A 19,936-nucleotide genomic window follows, 5' to 3' on the forward strand; every position below is an offset into this window, starting at 1 on the left:
CCACTCCAGGGAGGCCAGACTTATCACTCTCATGGGAAACTGCATAAAACTTTTTATTATTGCTCTGGCAAGAGTCTACTGGAGGGTAGATTTTCAGTGGTGCAGGTGTTGACAGTACTGCATCCTGCATCCTTTCTGGAGCAGCTGATTGCAGTAGAAATCACTCTTTCTGGGGTGAAGTCTGTTTCATGTGCTGAGGGGGGCTGATTTGCCTCACGTTTGTATTGCAGCATGGTGAAAATGGTGCGCAACAAGCAGTGTGATTGCAGACGCATCCTCTGTCTTGGTGGAGAGCGAGTCCAAGGACAGGAGTGGTTCCAAGTGCTGGGCAGAGCAGCCCACGGAGGAAGATCCTGCAGCTTCCTCTGGTGTGTCTGTCTGCAGGGTTCTGCTGGGTGCCAACAAATTGTAAAAGGACTCTTCCATGATGGAAATTTGAAAGCAATGTTGTTCTCCCATAGAGAGGTTCTGGGAAGGCCAGCACGCTGCAAACTTAATCTGTCCTTGTGTTGCAGAGCACTTTGGAAAAAATACCACACGGTATTTTCTGTCTCAGGTTGGAAGGCACGAAGCAGGAAAAGAGACAAGCTGCAGAATTATAGGGCAACTGGGAGAAGCCGGGATGAGAGCTAAGTCTCCTGATGTTTATGGTGCTTTCAGTAGCATCCCAGCCCAACAAAAGTATACAGCTGTTTAACTTGTTTGAAGTTAAGCAAGTACTTAAATACATTTTTGTATTTAGATTTTGTCACTGAAGGCATGCCATTATAACCCAATTATTAATACTTCTAAAAAAGAAACATGATATTATTTTACGTATGTGCAAGAGAATTTTCCTCTTCTTGCTGCATGTTGAGAAATGGGTGCATGGTGGGAAAAGGATTATTAATAGGGTGAGGGTGGAAAAATGTATTTTAACAGAAGAAAGAGCATGCACAGTTATAGTCTCACAGCAAGAAATAAACATTGTAATCATAAACAAATGTAACCTTGAGTACAGAAGACAGGGATTTTATTGTATTGACATATGGCACTTGGGCAACAATGGAGGATTTGTTCTCTTACATTAGTCAGGACACATTGGCAGGCAGGCCCTTTCTGTGGCCATGGCTTCCAGATAGCACGTGTCAGAGACTGGATTATAAAATGTCTAGGCATGTACAAATAAAAGCAACAAGAAGACTTGCTTTGAGAGGGGATGGAGGAATCTCTTCACCTGAAGGCCTGAGTGTGAATGTTCTCAAGAACAATACTGGAAACCAAACCAGCATCAATAAAACTTTCCTTCCATTTTGAGCCTGCTCTACCTTTCACATTTAAGTGCTTAGATTTACACTCTGCAAAGTGTTATCTGTGTGTGGTATCTTGAAGTGTAATAATCCAAAACCAGCTCTGGAGATCTATGCAAACTGTGATGAGACAAACTGATGATGTGGTTCCACATGAGACTGTGGCCTGTCCTCGTGTGTCAGGTTTCTGCTCTCAGTGCCACCAGCTTAGATTCTATCAGGTTCCTCACACAGATCCTATGGGGTCATGTTTCTAAATCTGTATCTCAGAGAGAGGTGGGAATTGTTTCTTGTAAAATAAGCTACCCGGAAGAAAGGGACCTCTATTGTGTGCTTGTGGACACAATCTGGATGGCACAACTGCTGACAGATAATGCTGCATGAATATGTGAAAAAAGCCTTGGCCATTCAAGAGTCCACCGGCTTTTCAATTAAGCAAAATTATGAAAATATTTGCAAAGGACTACTTGTTCTTTTTATTTCTTTTTTTTTTTTTTCATGTTTGTCATATGTTAGTGATACTTTCAAGTTTTTGATAACTTGACTGTATTGTAGTTCATGCTGTAATAAGACAGAGCTCCTTTCCTGGAGGATTTTTAGTCCTGTGTATTTAGAAAGGCAAAAAGGAGTTATCAGTTTCCTTTTTTATGGAGAAGTAAGGCAGAGAAAAACAAAATGCCTTGACCAAGGTCTTTTAGGATATTAATGCAGAACTGGATACTAAAGGAAGATCTCCAGTTCCAGTGCAGTGACTTTTAATGTGGTGTTTGCATATGCTTAGTATCTTCCAACTCTTCACTTGTTTGTTTAGAATCCAAACTAATTATAAACAAAGCCCCTGTTTTTCAAGATCAGATTGCAGATGCTGGATGCAAATGTAACATGAAGCTCAGATCCTGTTTGGGTTTTCTGTTTGTTTGCTTGTTTTTAGTTCTAACCCTAGGAAGCTTTTAGGGATGTTAAAAACAAATGCAAACAAAAGAAAAACCCCACCCAACTCAGAGTTATTCTATTCCAGTGCAAGAATAAAGAGGAGGTCGCTGTTGTATTAGTACAAGGGAAATAAACAAGACCTGCATGTTCCTTTTCCTGTAAAGTGTTTTCTCCTTTGAAGTAGCATCTCACAGAAGAACAACTCCCATTTGAGACAGTAAAACTAAAGAACGTTTTTGTACATTGACAGCATGCACAACAAATTTTGGTACAAATCTTCAATCAAATATTACTTCTTAATACCCCATTGTGGCATATGGAGCCCAGAGAGAAACAACTAAAGGGTGACCCTTTATTTGCTGTTGCTGCTGTTGAAATCAGACCATGTCTCTTGTGAGAGGTTTTTCTAAGAGAGCAGCCTCACAGAAGCTCTTTGAGAGACATGGAATAACTCAGCCTGGAAGGGGCTTCTGGAGGTTGCCTGGTCCAACAGCCATGCTGAGGGTAGGTCCAACTTTGAGGCTAGATCCAGCTTCAAAGACAGCTTGGGTTGCTCAGGGCTGCACCCAGTTGGGTTTTGAACATGTCCAAGGATGGAGACTCCGCAGCCTCCCTGGGAGCCTGTTTCAGTTTGTGACTACCCTCATGGTAAAAAAAATTTTCCTAGCATCTACTTGTTATTTCCTGCGCTGCAGCCTGTGCCTATTGTCTCTTTCCTTTCACTCTGCACCTCCAGGAGTTTGGCTCTGTCTTCTTTAAAAACACCCATTATATAGACAAAAAAACCTATAAGATCTCCCTTCAACTTCTCAAGACTGAACAAACCAGTTCTTTTGGCCTCTCATGTTATGTGCTCCAAAATCCCACCAAGTTACCAGACTGGTCCCATCATCCAAAGCAAAATCTCAAATTAATTTGCAACAGATATGTCTCAGCTTTCAAGGCTTCAGTGAAGGCCAGACACGTGGGGTAAGTTATTTCTATGTTTGAAGGGAAATGTGTTGGCACAGACACAAGATACCTTGTTGCTAATGTAATTTTTGGCAGGTATATTCACTCAGACAAGTTTGTCAGATGCCAAAAGCAAGTGTAGTGTAACTTACATTTCTCACATGTGGCCTCACAAGCAGTCCTGTGTTCAGTTGGCCTGTGTTGCCTCCAGTTGGCCTGTGTTGCCTTGGCTCTTCTCCTGCCACATGGCAATGCATATCTGAGAAGAAAATTCAGTAAATTGGGTAAATAGCAAAAAAATATTTGAGTACTCCCATAATTCTCCCATAACTTCTGATGATAATTTCAGTTTTGTTGTATGAATGCTGTGTTATTGCCTTTATTCCAAAACATTCAAAAATATTTGAAAAAAAATATTAATATGATTTGAATTATTTTGAAGAGTGATTCTTCACTGATTTCCTAGATAAAATTGATTCTATCTTATAAAAATCCCTTCTGGACTTTGTCTGTCACCAGCTTTTATCTCACTTGCTCCATTGTAACCTATCTTCATTATAAGCAAGGTTTCAAAGATGATGTGAGGACAGATTGAATGTCCAAACAGAGAAAACAAAGCCTAATTGTGTAGAAAGTTTACTTTGTTGGGTTTTTTTAGTGTTGGGATGGGGGGTTGTTGTTGTTGTGTGGCTGGTTTTGTGTATGTGTTTCATTTGCTGTTGTTTTTTTCCCCTCACAGAGTCAAATGGGTCTTTACTTGAATGAATTTAATTGCTGTAGAAAACTTTTCTTTCTAATATGCCCTCCTGGGTACCTTGATTATCTTTCTTGTATATACTTTTGTGCCTAGTGGGGATGAGGAAGTGCTGGAGGTATTTTGTATTCTATGTATACAGCCCTGAATCTAAGGGTGACCAACAGATGGTCAATGCTATATATATATTTTTAATATATTTTTATATATATATTTTTATTTTTATTTTTATACACATATATATATATACACACATATATGTAGTATCTCCAAACTCCCTTACCCATCTATTTACAATTGCCATTAACACGGTTGCTTAAATTTGCCATTAAGGAAAAGGATGCTGTTGTTTTTCTCTTACTGTTTATCTCACGGTTAAAAAGCTGCTTGCCTACAGTTAATGACACCATAAAATAAGAGCAATCTCTGAGAAGGGGAAATGAGAAAGGAATTAATGTGAGGAAGGGAAGCATGCAGCATTTAGTGCTCTGCCAGCTCTCATAGTGGCTGCCTCATGATGAAAACCAGTGGAGTGTAATTCTGATGGCTCAGCTTAGCAGGAGGAGCAACAGCTGTGCTTGGCACAGCACTTGGCCATCTTGTCATGATGTTACTAGCCCAACTGGTATTGGTTTAGAAACTTCTGAGTCCCAGATTCCTCCTTGCTAAAACTACAGAAGCAGTATTTGTGAGAAGTTTCTACTGTCCATGTTCTAAAAAGGCAGCCAGTTGCAACTTCTTAAAAATCTGCTTGACCAACTATAAATCATGATGTGATACTGATCATGCAGTTGTTCTGTGAACAGTCAGCTTTAGTGACTTTACCAGAGGATGCTTTTTCTTTGCCATTAGCGGGGACATTGAAGATTACCATAGCTAAGATTTGGAAACGAGGAGTCCCTCTGTTCAGGTTTGTTTTGGCACCAGAATTTAGTTTTATTCTATGTTTGACTATGCAATTTAGAACCAGCAAGGCTGGTTCCAGACTGGTTCTCAAGCACACACAAGTGAACCACTTACTTTAAAGGGATGCTCTGGACATGAATATGTGTCAAGTAATCTGAGGTGTCTTTAATGATATGATACATGAGTTGAGGTCTCACCTGCAATGTCTTGTCCTACAGCACTCGTTTCTGGACTTGAAAAAGATGTTTTGATTTCAAACTCTCACACTGACTGTTCCCATTTAGTCTGTGATGCTTTTCTACTGTATTACAGACTTGCTAGCTGTTCTTCTGTGGGTACCTGTGATTTCTTCTCTTTCCTTCCTAAGTTTAATACTTCAAAGTCAGTTTTACTGAAGTTCTTCCTCTGGTTTTGGACATATTGATTGCTCTAGCTTGTCCTATCACTTTATTATATTCCACTATTTCCATACCAGTCAGGAGCCCTGAAGGACATGATTAGATTCTGAATATATACTTGCAGTATCTCCTTCTTCAATTGTTATCTGCACACTTTTTGCATGTCCTACTCCATTGTTCAAATTGTTCATTAAATAACATTTCCAGGATGGATATTTCAAGGTTACATCAGATAGCTCTTCCTTTGTAGGATCTGTTATGACAGTGAATCATCAATAGATGTTCTTCTATGGTGTTTACAGCTGTGAAGATTCTCTGTGGTCTTTACATTTAAACTTTCTTTCATCAACTTTGATAAAGCTGTGTCAAAAATCTTGTTCAAGTTGAAACATATCTATCTCTCTCCTGTTATTTACTAAACCTATTAATCCTTCAAAGAAGGAAATTGGACTGACTTGCCACATTTTTTTTTCTAGCTCTTTTTATCACTGTTACATTTCCATAGTTGAAAATTTTTTGCTTAATCATTTGCCCCAGAACCTTTCCAGGACTTAAGTGGTTTGCAATTTCATCAACTATTCTACCTCCTAAAGTAGACACACAACCAGATTTAATGAAGCCTTAGTTATTTGGAGATACCTGTCTTGTCTAAATGATGTGTCATTCTTCTGCCCTCTGGTCAGCATTTATTTTCTTTGACATCCAGAGAAAAGGAAAAGTCTTCTTTTTAATAATAATTGATTTTTCCATCTGCTTGACAGGTCTAAAATGTGGAGGATCAAATAAGTAATTGTCATTACTCTAATAATGGTGGTATTTACCCTGTTTTTATAAGAACTGTTGAAGTGATTTGCCTGCTCTTTCACAGTCAGGTAATGGTAAAGGAAGAGCACCAAAACTTTTTGCCTCTTTCTTTAAATATTCAGTACTCAGACCCCCCATCATGAGTCAGGACTCAATGTGCTAAGCTCTGTGCAAGCAGAATGATCCCGTCCCAGAGCACATCACAGTGAAAACTGAGGACAGCAGGCAGGCAATACAGACAGATGGACAGAACCACTACAGGAAAACCCAGAAGTCAACAGAACTTGGGCTTAACTATTCCTGTCTGCAGTAACTAGAAGAACACTCTGTGTATGTGCAAAATCAACGTTTCTTTGGTATTGCTGACTCCTCTTGAGATGAAGCAGCCTGAGCAAATTCATGCCATGGAAAATGCAGTTACTGAATCTGACCAATTGTGATTTCCCTTCAAGCACCCATGTGAGCAAAATGACCACCTCAGGTTGTCCTTGGCCTGATTGCGCACGATTTACAATCTTGTTATCCCATCAGCCTTTCAAAGAGAACTAGAAATATAGTGTTCCATCTCACATATTGCAAAAGGATTCACATGGAAATGTAATATTAATAAAGCATCTTTAGTATTTTTATTCAAAGTCACAAATAGACCTGGAAGCAAGATCAGATGGCTTTCTAATGCCCACTCTGCATTTCTGTGGGCTATTGTGTTAGCTTTGTGCATTCTTGTATTTTCATCATGCATATTTTTATTCTCAGTCAGGATTCACCCCTCTGAGAGGGATATATTGAGCTCATACATGCACAGTGACTACACAGTCTTGCTGTTCAGCCTTTATTTTGTGTCAAGTGTATTTAAAGCATTCTGATCTGTTTTGTCATTGTGCAGCATGATCTACAACATAGATGAATCCAGGGTAAATAAAACCCCAAATATTTTATCATTATTTTGACAGAGTAACTACAAAAATTTCTCTTCCTTGTACTGTCACTTTAAACTGGCAATTAAAAAAAGCTTTAGGGGGATTTTTTTTGTCCCTTTATGGTATACGGAAATAAATCTAGGGATACGTGAGCTGGACTTAAGGAGCCATCCTACCTTTCATTATTTTGTAGTCTTTGTGGGGACATATGATATAGCTGTGTCCAAATTGAGAATGAAGAACTGAGAAGGTGACGACTGCTAATGAAAAGACTGTTTCACTTATTGCTAGGCAGGCAGATTAAGATGTCTTAATACACAATTACTCTTTATTTTAAGGGGCTATGTTTGTATATAGGCTAGCAATGTCTAGATAACATGGATGTAGGAGAGTCTGAAACTCTCCTATATAACACACTACATTGTGATATGATCTTTCTGACATCTGCAAATCTGGACGGGAGCTTGCAGAGAAGTTAAGGATGTAACTGGCTACATGCTGATTGGTTTCCAAACTGAAATGTTAGATTATATGATTCAAAACAATGTTAGTATTTTAAAGAAAGTCTCCATGACCTGAATATGTGGAAAAATGGACAATTACTAGACCCCAAAGTAAGACATCTTGTACATGCATTTTAGTGTATATTTTGATGTTGTGAGTGCTATATGCATGGTTTATGTTGTATACATCTACCTTATAGTTTTGTGAAACTTCTACATTATCTGTGGATCAGCTGAATTTGTAAACTGACCATAACTTTTTCAGCCCCTGAAAGCAGGCAAAAGATTTTGCATAAACGCTTCTGTAGCTTGTGCACCTTCTTTTAGATAGAAACTCCACTGATCTGCCAACATCAGGTGGTTTTCACAGTGGTACCCAAGCCTGCAATTAAAATGTGTAGCATATCTACATGTACGTTAGAAGCACAATTTTGCAAACGTGTGTTATCCAGCATTTGGCAACATCATCTCTGCTTGATTGACAGATTATTTCATTTGTAACAATTCCCAGCCTGGGAGTCTCTCTCTTTAGCCAAATGTGGAACACTTATGCTTTTAGTCCTAAAGTTTCTTGCTGTGTTTAGGAAGGCTGTGACCACCACACATCACATGCACATGACTGACCTTATGTGAGACGTCCCGTTTCGATATGTGCATGCAAGGCTGTGATGTCATATCCTAAAAGATCAAAGAAGTAATCCAAATCCCGAATCCTTTCATTCAAGCACATGCATAATCCTTAACATCCCAAGTAGTATTTTAATTAGCTATTGAAAGCAATAAGTGCTAGGCTCTGAAACTGATTATACATCTAAAAATCACTTGGATTAATTAAATAATTTAGCTTCTATTCATGTTCCACTGGCTCTTTCTCTCCTTTCATTAATTTTAACCCACAAAAAAACTCACTAAAATCACCCTTAGAGTAAGTGCAAGCTCACAGACTTCGCTCTATTCCCCATAGTGTGTTGGATATTACTTTCAATTCAGATCTAATTAATAGTGTATGTTCTTTATTGGAATCAGAATATTTCTGTATATTACATGTCAAAACAGATATTTGTTGTGTGTGCTGTCATTTTCAGAATATTGTTCTTGTCCATGTCTGGTGCAATCCTTTATTTTAGGAGATGTCATGTTAAACTAGAGATTCCTCTGACAGAATGCAAATCTGAATTTTCTCCTTTTTTCTTTCTGGCATATTTGTACTGGTTTTAAAACTGATTTTAAAATCTGATTGAAAACCATGCTTCAAATTCATAAAATTGTACTTTTCAAAACTACTAGCGATGCTTTTAGCAGGAGGCACTGGAGTTGAACAGGTATTGAGATTAAAGGACTTTCCCAGATCAGGTGTGAGTCCTGGTGATACAGCAGTATTGGGAGGGTGACTTCTACCAACAACTCTGCTTCTGTCACTAGCACAAGGTTTTCAGGGCAGCACAAGGCATAAGCACATGTTTAAATGCTCTTTGCATTTAAAGTGGAAAAAGACTGTGCTTTGCAGAAGCTCTGCTTTGTAGAAGATGGCTCAGTTATTTACAAGATGAAAATTAAACATTTCCTAAAGTATTTCACTGAAGCAGTGCCCAAAACTACAATGGAAAAAAAAAAAAAAGGCAAACTAAAGCATCCAGGGAGAAGTAGATAAGTGTATAAGCCTAAAAGATACTTGGAATAACCGTGATGCAGCATTGCATTTGTAGTCAGGATGCTGCTTGGAAATCTAGGCTGCCAATCACAAGAATTAATGCCTGACTCAAAGAGAATGGCCCTCTGCTTCAATGGGGCTCAGAGGAGGGATCCTAATGATGGTATTTTTATACTTGGTTTGTGGAAGGCACAGGCATGTCAAGATTTCGGTATGGCTAGAATTAAGTATTTGTGACCAGATTTAAAACTAAATACCACTTACTATTCTCAACTCTCCTGGATGGTTGTCTGCTACCATGTTAAGGTTCTTCATATCTGCATTTTTGAAGTGAAGACATGAGAAGGACCACTTGTGATGGTGAGGGACTCTGTTGAATAATTTTAAATGCACTTGTGTAGTAAGAGCTAGCTTTTTTCCTTCCTGACATCCTAAAGGCATCATTAAGACTCAGTACTTTTGGCACCTCATTTATTTAGTTATTGGGATAGAATTGGAGTTGGAAGTCTTACTTCAAATGAATCATTCTTTGTTGCTAATATTTAGCAGAGGGAACACTGTTTTGTGGTTTTATCCTCAGTCATTGACACTGAATGGATTTTTCTGGAATAATAAACCAGGTTCTGATAAAATGAGCATGGATCCTCCATGAAATTTGATTTTCAGTGTGAGAATCTTTCAGATAGGTTGATTTTTTAAAACTGCTAGTGGATAGTCATTGATTAAGGAACAGAGTATAGCTGAATGCAAGTTAAGGCTACATAATCTACATAATTTAAAGGCAAGCAAATCATATGCTGAGAACCTGAATGCACAGAGGTTACACCATTTTTAAGTGGGAGCAAATGGTACTTCTCTGGACAACCGTTGTAAACCCAACCCAGAATTCAGCAAGAGTTTCTGTCTTTACACTGCATGAAAACTGCTGTAGCTCGAACTGATTCTTGAATTCCATTTGTTAACTCAAAGACACAGATAACTTGATTTTCAAAAACAACCAACTTACTTGATGGAATGCCTCAATATTTGCATGCTCATGTGAACACACCTTTAAAAATCTAAGGCTATGCTACTTTCTTCAAAAACAGGCCCTTTTCTGTTATTTTATGTTGGTCAGATAAAAATAAAAGTAGATTAGATCACTACTGCAAGTGAGTGACAAGCCTATAGTGGAAAAAATAGAAGTTACCCTACTATATTTGAGGTGTGCCTGAAGTGGCATGGACAACTGCTTGAGGGACACCTGGGTTCACCATTGATCTATTGACCTCAGGCAAGGTGCTTCCCCTCTCTGTTCTTCAAATTCGTTAAACAAAGATAATGCTCAAGGCCTTCTTTGTCACATGCTTTCAGATCTTCTGATGAAAGGAGCTTCACAGAAACAAATAACCCCATTCAATAAGCATTTCGTATCATGGCAAACTTATTTTCCAGGTTAGTGCAAAGGGATCCAGGAGTTCTCGAATGAGGAAGCCCAATAGATGCACTAGGCTAGTCCAGCTCTAAGAGGGAACAAACTTCAGCTGAAACTTGATGGGCAAAACATTTTGTAAGCCTCTCTCCTAGAAGAATTCTGAATGTCTGATATGTTATCTGTTTATTCTCTGCTCTTGGTTGCCTTTTTTTTTTTCTTTTCCCAAAACTTGCAGAAACTTAACATTTGAACTCTTTGTCCCTGTCAAATCTGGCTGACCTTGACCTACAGGATCAGAAGTTGCTATGGCAGTGGGATGGGTGTACAGAAAGTCTTGTGTAGCATGATTATGTACATTTCATATCTTTAGGACACCAGGGCAAAAGCCATGCCTGCCTTCATTCCATTCACTTTGAAAAACAGAGAATAGACTCCAAACTCAAAGCTATCTTTATCCTTAGCAAATGGGATGGGATGCTAGCCAAAAAGTGAAAGAATAAAATCTACAACAGGAATGGGACTTCATTGTGCATTAATATAGCAGATGAAATACCAGTTTAAATCTTCAGCACTGCATAGTCTGATTCAGTAAAACTGCTTGCTACAGAGGAAACAAGTGAAAGTTGTATGTAAGAATCCTGGGTCCATGAGGTGTCGAGCTACCCAGGGCAGACGAAAAAAAAAAAAGTATATAACAGGCCACAGAAAGGAGGCAAACAGTCTGTTTTCCATGTTTATGGTGATTAAGTCAAATCTTTGCACTCAGAAAAAGGTAAGGTAGATATTTTATGAGAGAGAGGGAACCTTTCTAATGCAAAGGTTGAATGGATTGTGCAGGGAATAGGCAGTACCTCTGTCACTACCTGGCTGTTAAAACAGGGTTGTGCCTGTTCTTATGCCACTACCTGTCAGTAGTGGCATAAGAACACCTGATGACTACACTGCCTCCTGAGCTCCATTTGAAGCACTTTTTCTGTGAGTCTTCACAAGTCCTTCACAACCTTCACAAGTCCAGGTTGCCTTGTGAAACTAATATTCAATGATGTAGGTAAGACCTTTGTGCAAGAAACTGTTAAGGTTTGTCTAGCTAGAGCTGAAAGTTTGGTTTGTGTAAAACAAACAAGCTCATAGAAATAAACTGTCCCAAAGGAGTCATTCAGTCCTCAGAGGAGGGACAACTGAAGCCTTTGAAAATAGCCACAATTTGCCAACAGTAGCTAGACTCAGAAACACTTTCAGCAACAATAAGAGCAAAACTCATACATGCTAACATAGTAAACACCACATAACACTACTGACTTGCTAAAGTTACAGACTTTTACCTCACTAGGGAAGCTCCCAAGCAGAAAGAAGTTTCCTGTCCTTGGCTTTGGTCATGGATCCTGGAAGCCGATGCCATGTGGATGAAATACCATCGATACCCTGTCCACAGTTCAAGAAAGATTATTATCCAGCAGGGAAATGAGCTGTTGTTTGTTATGAACTTGGATGACAGAATTTGACAAGTGCTGTTACATCTTGTTGTGGTTTAGCCCCAGCTTGAAACTAGGACCACAGGGCTGCTCACTCAGCCCTCTCTGGTGGGATAGTGAGGAGGATTGGGAAACAAAAGATAAAACTCATGGGTTGGCATAAAACCAGTTTAAACAGAAAAGGAAGAGGTAAACAACAACAGTAATAACAAAAAAAGACTATACACAATGCAATCACTCACTAACCTGGAAAACCGATGTCCAGCCCACACCTGAGCAGTGATTATGAACATCAGTCCTTCCCATCCTGGAAGAGCAGAGGCCCGGACAGCAACTCGCACTCAAACACAGTTGTGCCAAACAGCTGGTCCAAGAAAAAAGAACGCTCTGGTCTCGAACAGCCAATTTCCCAAGCAGCGATTCCCTCCCTTGCCAGGCCCCCCCCCCCCCAGATATATATGCTGAGCATGACATCCTATTGTATCAAGTATCCTTTTGGCTAGTTTGGGTCAGGCGTCCTGGCTGTGTCCCCTTTCATCTTCCTCTGAAAATTAACTCAAAATCCCAGCTGAACCATCATACATCTTAGGTCCAGATCCTAGAGCCTTACTAATATGTCCAGTCTTTATTTAATCTGTCCTGCAGTCGAGTGCTTGTTCAGCCACAAGAAAATTTCCAGCCACAAGAAAATTTCCAGCCACAGAAAACTACCAGCTCAGAAGCCAGTTGTAGTATCTCTCTCAGCACTGCCCAGTGGCACTGGATCTAGCAGCAGAATTTGTGCTGAACTTAAGCTGTATAACATTGCACTGCTGCTATTTCTTTGTCTCCCTGTTGATGTTGCTGTATACTTTTCCACTTATTTTAATGGACAGTTATGGATAAATACCCAAACTGAAAGTTTTGCACAAAAATTTTGCTTGAGAAGAAAGCCTTTAACTGAACAATATTGCATTTTCAACAGAAGAAAACATCTATCAAAAAGTTTTTATCAGAAAACTGAAAAACAACAACAACAAAAAGATTAATGGTCTTCTATTTCATTTTGTTTTGCTTTCTAGTTAAATAAATAAAATTTACTGAGAAAAGCCTTTAGTTTTCTAGTCAGCTCAAGCACCAGGCTTACAAAAACATTTTTACTCTGTAGAAAAACCAGCGTAAAGAGGTGCTCTATGGTAAAATACTAACTTCTCACATTAAACTTACTGTAGTAGGAGGAAAAAGAAACCCAAGCAAATCTGCAAATGGTGATGCTTGCAGTCTGCCTTGAACTCGCCAAGTATGAGGAACAGTGACAGTGCTGTCTTAATGTATTGCTGACAGAGCTGCTGTACTCATTAACCTTTGATGAAACAAGATGTCACTTTGTTCACATCAAATGCTCCTTGATGCCAGTGCTCAGACTGTTTTTGTTGCTGATGCAGACATCAGCTATTGTTGAAAACATTCTTTCTCCCTTCCAGCATTTCACTGCCCATGAGGATTTATAGGTGCTGATCATTATCAATCTGCAAATAGAGTCTAAAGTCAAGAGAGCATGTTCAAATTCTGCAGCTTTTAGTTTTTTTACTTCATTCAAAATATTTATTTTAAAATGTAATCTAGGTATATTTAAGCACCCAAAAATGATAAATTTTCGTTGTGCCACAGGGTACTGCTATGAACTCAAGGATACACTTGAGTGATCCCATCATCTTTTTTGAGTCTACTGGAACTATTAAAGCAATATCTACAGCATTTAAAATGCTACATAGTAGAAGCACACTGTAGTGGGAAGAGTGGCATTGAGTTGTGAAGTATTCTGGTCAACATCATGACTAAGCAGCGGTGTGGCCTGGATTAGAACTGAGATCTCCTAATTCCCGATCTATTCTCTAGCTGTTTAACAGCATTGCCTTCTATTATCAACATTAGGGGCTGATCTCACTGTTCTATGTACAGTAAATATCATGTCACCTAGAAAGGAAATCCTGACTGACTGTCTCTAATGTGGGAATAATTTATGCCAAAAAAGTATTATTTTTGTTTAGTCATTAATTTGCATGATAATTACATTCATTTTGTTATGAGATAAATTAAGGGGGCGTAAGAAGGAAAAGAAAGAATTTTGATTTTCTAACCGATGATCTATATTTTCAGTACTGAAACACTGTGAGATCAGAAGTGTATGTTCTCACAGTTGCTTTTGTATTTGTTATTTTAGTCGAATAGGACAATATTTACAGATGACCTCCAATGACATTCTTTTGACTTTATACTCCTCAGTAGTTTTTTCCTTGTATCAGGGCACTTTGCAGGTTTTGCATCTGATTTGTTGAATTTCCCTCCCGTTACAATCATAACATCTTGGGAAGCAAGATAAGAGCGAGGATTCTTCTACTTTGCAGTTGTGCAGAGGAGGAGTGTCTGATCAGAGACTCGTGCTAGAATTCTAGCTAAAGGCCACGTCATGACTCAGGGGGTGCTGAGGTTTCAAAGCTTTGTGGAATAAAATAGCCCTAGAATTAGTGATCTTTAAGAAAAGGATTTGAAAGAAGGAAAGTAAAATCACCTTGGAAACAGCAAGTTATTTAAGACATAGAAGCTATTTCCAACTCTTGAAGCAAGAGGAAGCAGCTGAGGTGAATGTTCAAGAAAGAAAGTGTAACTGGATGAGACACAGCCAGAAGTATTTTTGTGGCAAATGTAGGAAATAGTATTAGTTTGCTTAACACTGAAGTGCATCTGTCCCTTATTGAGTGATGAAAGCCTGGGAGATTGACCATCCACGCTAGACCAGCTTTACAAGAGGAGCATGTGAAATTCACAGAATAGCAAACTTAAATGAAATATGACCATGCCTCTAAACAGCAACACAGTGGAAAGTGCATGTGAGAAAACTCAGGGCATATGATCAAACATAGCCGATACAGAGTCCTTGAAAGGTGGTAGTAAATACATTCATTTAAAGACTTTCACCTGTTGCTCTAAATCATTCATACCCTGTGGCGTGTCTGCCGGCACTGTGACCCCTGGCTCAGAGTGAGCAACATCAAAGAGAGAAGTGAGCAGATCAAGTCTCAGGTAGGCGTTCCACCCTCATTACGGAGAAAAGAAGTGTCAGCAAATTATAAAACAGGTGGAATCGGGATACTGTAAGCCTGACACAAGTGAACCAACGAATAGCGGCAGGGCAGTATTATCCATTTGTGTAGCATCATATAGAAGGCATTTTAAAAGATCGTTTGGAATGATTTTTGTTGTTATCTTGAAGACTTGAAAATATGTGGGCTATCTATTACTAGCTTAGTAAAAGCTCCTCTTGACTTTTTTTTTTTTTAAGATTTTTCAATTCAAGAAGGATTTACAGTCTCTGACACTATCTGTAATCACAAATGAAAATAAGATTCTTAGTTCAGTTTTTATCAATCAGGTTAATTTTTTTAAGATGCACAACCCACCTTGCCATGTAACATCTCTGCTCTCTGTTCTCTCTTCTACCAGGCTGCTTACAGTTAAGTTTTTACTGTCAGGCACTATTTTCTGCTGAAATGACTGTTTTCTCTGGAAATATACACATGCTGCTTCCCTTTTCTAAATGTTCATTTGATTTTAGGTACAACATGTACAGACTGGTTTTAAAACAGTAGAAATTGCTCCCTGGAAATGAACTGTAGTTAAAATGGAAAACAAGCCTATTTACAATCAGAGCCAACAAGTCTGCAAACATATACCCTGGGTATCTAATATCAGGCAGTTTCAATAATGTTCATTTGACTATGTACTGTATAATCTGTTGTTATTGAACCAGAAAAAGTCTGCTATGAAAGTTTATCACTTCTAATCACTGAATCCTAACATCAAAATACTTTTTGAACAAGAATAAAAGCACTTTCACAAATCCTCTTTGGAGAAAACAGTTTGTAGGGTATTTTTTCTGAACTAAGGGAAACTTTGATGAGAGTTGAACAGATTTGTGATAATGCTGATTACACGAGTCTGACTCAGGTCTTTCAATATAGTCTTGGACATTACTGACTTTAGAGAACATTCTATGTCATCCCTATAAAGGGCCCAAAGAAATCTGTTTTCACAACAGTTGCAAAACGAGAACCATACCCAAGCCCCCATTGTAACAGCTATCTGCCCTCTATGCTTATACATATTTATATCCTGTCTGTCTTACTAATACTGACAAAATGTTTGCTGCAGTCCTTTCAGCTTTTCATACATAAGTGTCTCAGGGTTAAAACACTGTTGAGCAAGGAGATTTTGGTGTTTGAGGTGGATTTTTAGTAAATCAGTTGTGATTTTTTTTTTTTTTTAGGTTAACTTTGGTTGGTTGGTGCTTACTTTTCTGGTGGTAAAGCATTTAAGAGAGCGGGTAAGAAATAAAAAGAAAAAAAAAAAAAAAGAAAGAAAAAGCTCTGTAGTCTTCTCTGAGTAGCCAGAACCTGACTTTGTCTTAATTCTTTTGAAAAGTGATTTCAGTGAGTCAGAAATTAAATGCTTTCTTTAGCACTCCTATGTACTTTCTCCCAGGTTTTGCAATCCAGTGTGTATCACAGGAGCTCAGATTTCATAGTGCCCTTGAGCAAAGTGGGTTTCTAAGACAAACAGCAGCCTGATGGTTGTGCTGAAATACAACCCTGCAGAGTTGCAGTGACATGAGGAAGCTGGATAAATGCCAGTGGCACGTGGGCCTGGTGGAGATGTGGTTGCCTCCACTGGGGAAGGAGCAAGGGCATTTTCTGGCAGCTGGAAGTGCATGGTGTTCCCATTCAGCTCCAGAGTCAGTTATGGTAATCAATGTTTATTTGGGTCACTGCAGCCAGATGTTCATCTAACAGCAAGTGACAATGTTTTCTGTAAAGTTAGAAGTAAAAACCCATCACCCGTCTTTTCAAAATACCATTGCTACCCAGCCATCTAAATAAAGACTTCATACCACTCCTTTGGAAGATGTCATTCAGTGGCAGAAGAGAGAACATCATGTTTCATGCTTGAGAATATTTACCACTTTCAATCAGCATGATTTTGGTCTTTCCCAGGCAAATATGAGTCAAGGCCTCTTCCTCCCTGAATGAATTTCCTTACCCATCTTAGTTATTCTTGCTTGGCTCAATATAAGGAAGTCTTTGCAGTGAGTAATGATGCATAGGAGTGTCCAGTGATGTCTTTGTTGGTAGACACTGTGGGTGAAAGTTTACTCTGCTGTCCTAACAAAGAGAAACACGATCTTGAAGTAAACACAATGTTCAATATGATAAGCTAGCTTTTACTGTTTGCTCCACCAGCTAAGGGTAAGGTGTAATTTGTCATTGCTCCTTCCTCCTACTTCGGCCACTACTGCCATAGCTGTCAAAGAGGTGGGGAGTTAGGTAAGCACATAGATGTAAGGGGCAGGGGAGAAATTGCATGCCTAAAATATGAGCAGCTCTAAACTAAATGTTTCCCTGAAGTCATACCAGTTTAGACTCTACCTAAAACTTACAGAGTGTCTGGGTATAGGCAGTAGTCACTTTAAATGACTCAGTTGTGACACTGCCACACAAGTTTCAAGCCCATGCTCAGATCTGAGGGTGCTGAGTTGGGCTGCTTTCCATACTGTAGACAGAGCTGTTGGACGCTGCCAGGAAGCTGGGAATTTTGCCTACTGCCAAAGCTATGTTTGAAATTCCATCTTGTAACTTTTCACCAACTCTTTTCACATCGCTGCCGATTATCATTGATACTGGTTTGGAAAAGGAAACACTCTACAATACAATCATGCAAACACCACGGTGTTCAAACATCACCAGGGAAACCTTTCTTCCTGCCATGCTCTGCACATTTTTGCAACGGCTGCTCTTGTAGCATAGGCGAGTTTTCGTGGCTTAATGCGTTGGTGCCCACAGATCCAAACTCTTGGCAGGAACAGTGAGGTTTATTACTTTCTATTAAGGTGAAGTCCTGGCTCGCAGAGACTTTTGCTGGTAACTTCAGCATGGCTTGGATTTCACCCTTCGAAAACCAGTGACTCTGTGCAACAAAAGAGTGTGTCCTGCCAGTTTGTGAACCTCTGATTTCAGTTGCTGTTGTCCTACTTAGCACTGTACGCTAGCTTAATGGTGTCTGGCTGCAGTGTGCTTACCCGACCCACCTCTTGGGCTTGGCTTCACCCGTCCTGTAACTAATAAACAATGTATGATTTTATTTACTGACTAGTTTAATCTCTGACTATACTGCACTACTGGACGCTTTTGTCTGTTGTAGGAACTTCATATTTTATTTTGGAAACTTGGCTAGTGGCAATCTAACCACAAGTGCTAGGAATAGGAATAACACACATGTGCACTGTAGAGAATGGTTTGATGAAATTGCAGCTAATCACAGAAAATCTGTGTGTCTCATGTATGCAAGGAAGGTTTAGTTTTTAAATGTCATTGGTCCTGTGTATCTCAAGTATACCATGACAGCTATTTTAAGTAGCTGGCACATAGCCAGTTACAGTTCCTTTATTTGTTTTGGGGATGGAGGAGAATTTGGTTTGTTTGGTTTGGGTTTTTTTAGAATTTTTAATTGTCTTTGAAGGTTTCTGAATAATATTTTCTCTCTTTGATGAATTGTCAAAGACGCTTGACCTAATGGTCAAAAACTTTGTTCAAGGTTACAAAGAAACTCTGAGACAATTCAAGTAAATAGTTTCATTGACTTTAAGGAGTTTGATCACTAACAGTAATGTGCAGAAGAGTTTTCAGCACTGGCTCTCAGTTAAACTTAAAATTCAGCAAAAGGATCCACTGAAGTCAACTAGAAAGTTTTCCAGAGTAGGGAGGGAACATAGAACTGAATGCAATCTCAAGGAGCAGGCCCATGTTAAATAGCTCGACTCACAGAATACAAACAGCTGAAGGTTTCTGGATAAGCCAAGACAAATACTTTTCTGCTGATTTTTTTTTTTTCTTTGCTGGTGATATCTAAGTTTTAGCAATTCATATGGTAAATGCCACTAAGGCAGCATGGAAGTAGAATGTATCTGAAAATGACATGCCACTTCAGGTTCTAGTTGGTACAATCTGGTTTTTTTTTGTAATGTATTTACTTCATATCTAGTCCCAAGTGCTGCTCAGCTTGTTCCAGGTTTGTTTTTTTTTTTTTAGTTTGTATTTATAGGGATGATCAAGGCACTATGCTCTTTCTGTAAAGTTTTTCCTTTCATAGCACAAATTTGGAATGTAACTAATATGAGAGGGAAAGTGTGCTTCAGCAATGGCAGAAAAGGAAAATTATACAAAGTTAAAAAACACAAAGTTTGAAGTTGAAAAATAAAATATTTTTTTTCTGGTTTTAGATACCCAGGACTGATATTCAAACTCAGATTTTTCCTTTAAAAAAAAATAAAATAAAATACAACGAACAGTAGAGGAAGCATGGTTTCCACAGTTGTCCTTTTAATGCCCCCTTTTATTACCTTACTATGATGGACCTCTTCTTCCTTGGTCTTTTTACTGCTATTGACAAGTAATCCTAGCCTGCTAATTCTGACCCTTAAACTCTGCTACATTATAATTAACTTTCAGTGTCTCATGACTCTGATTTTTATGTATTAAATGCATGCCTTGTTATCCACTCAGCATGGCATAAGACACCAGTTTGACAAAGAATGAAATCCAGTGCTTGGGAGAGAGCTTTATTCATCCATAAGACAAATAAACCCTATTTCCAGGACTTAAGCGACATGAAAGGTTTGTTGATATTGAGAAATTTAATCTGTCAAATGCTTAAAAAAATACTTTCCAACTAAATTCACAGACTTGCACTAAATCTCCACTGATGTGCATTGTAAGGGTTTTCCTGTAACTTAATGGATTAAAAAAAAAAATCACCTAAACCATTTTAATTTTTATCTTGGGATATGAGTCAGCTGGCAGGTAGTCCTTGCATGATCCATTTATAAGATGATGATTTTCAACAGATGAG

The sequence above is a fragment of the Streptopelia decaocto genome (genome assembly GCF_964273445.1).
Source record: "Streptopelia decaocto genome assembly, chromosome: 3".
In the NCBI taxonomy this organism is placed as follows: Eukaryota; Metazoa; Chordata; class Aves; order Columbiformes; family Columbidae; genus Streptopelia; species Streptopelia decaocto.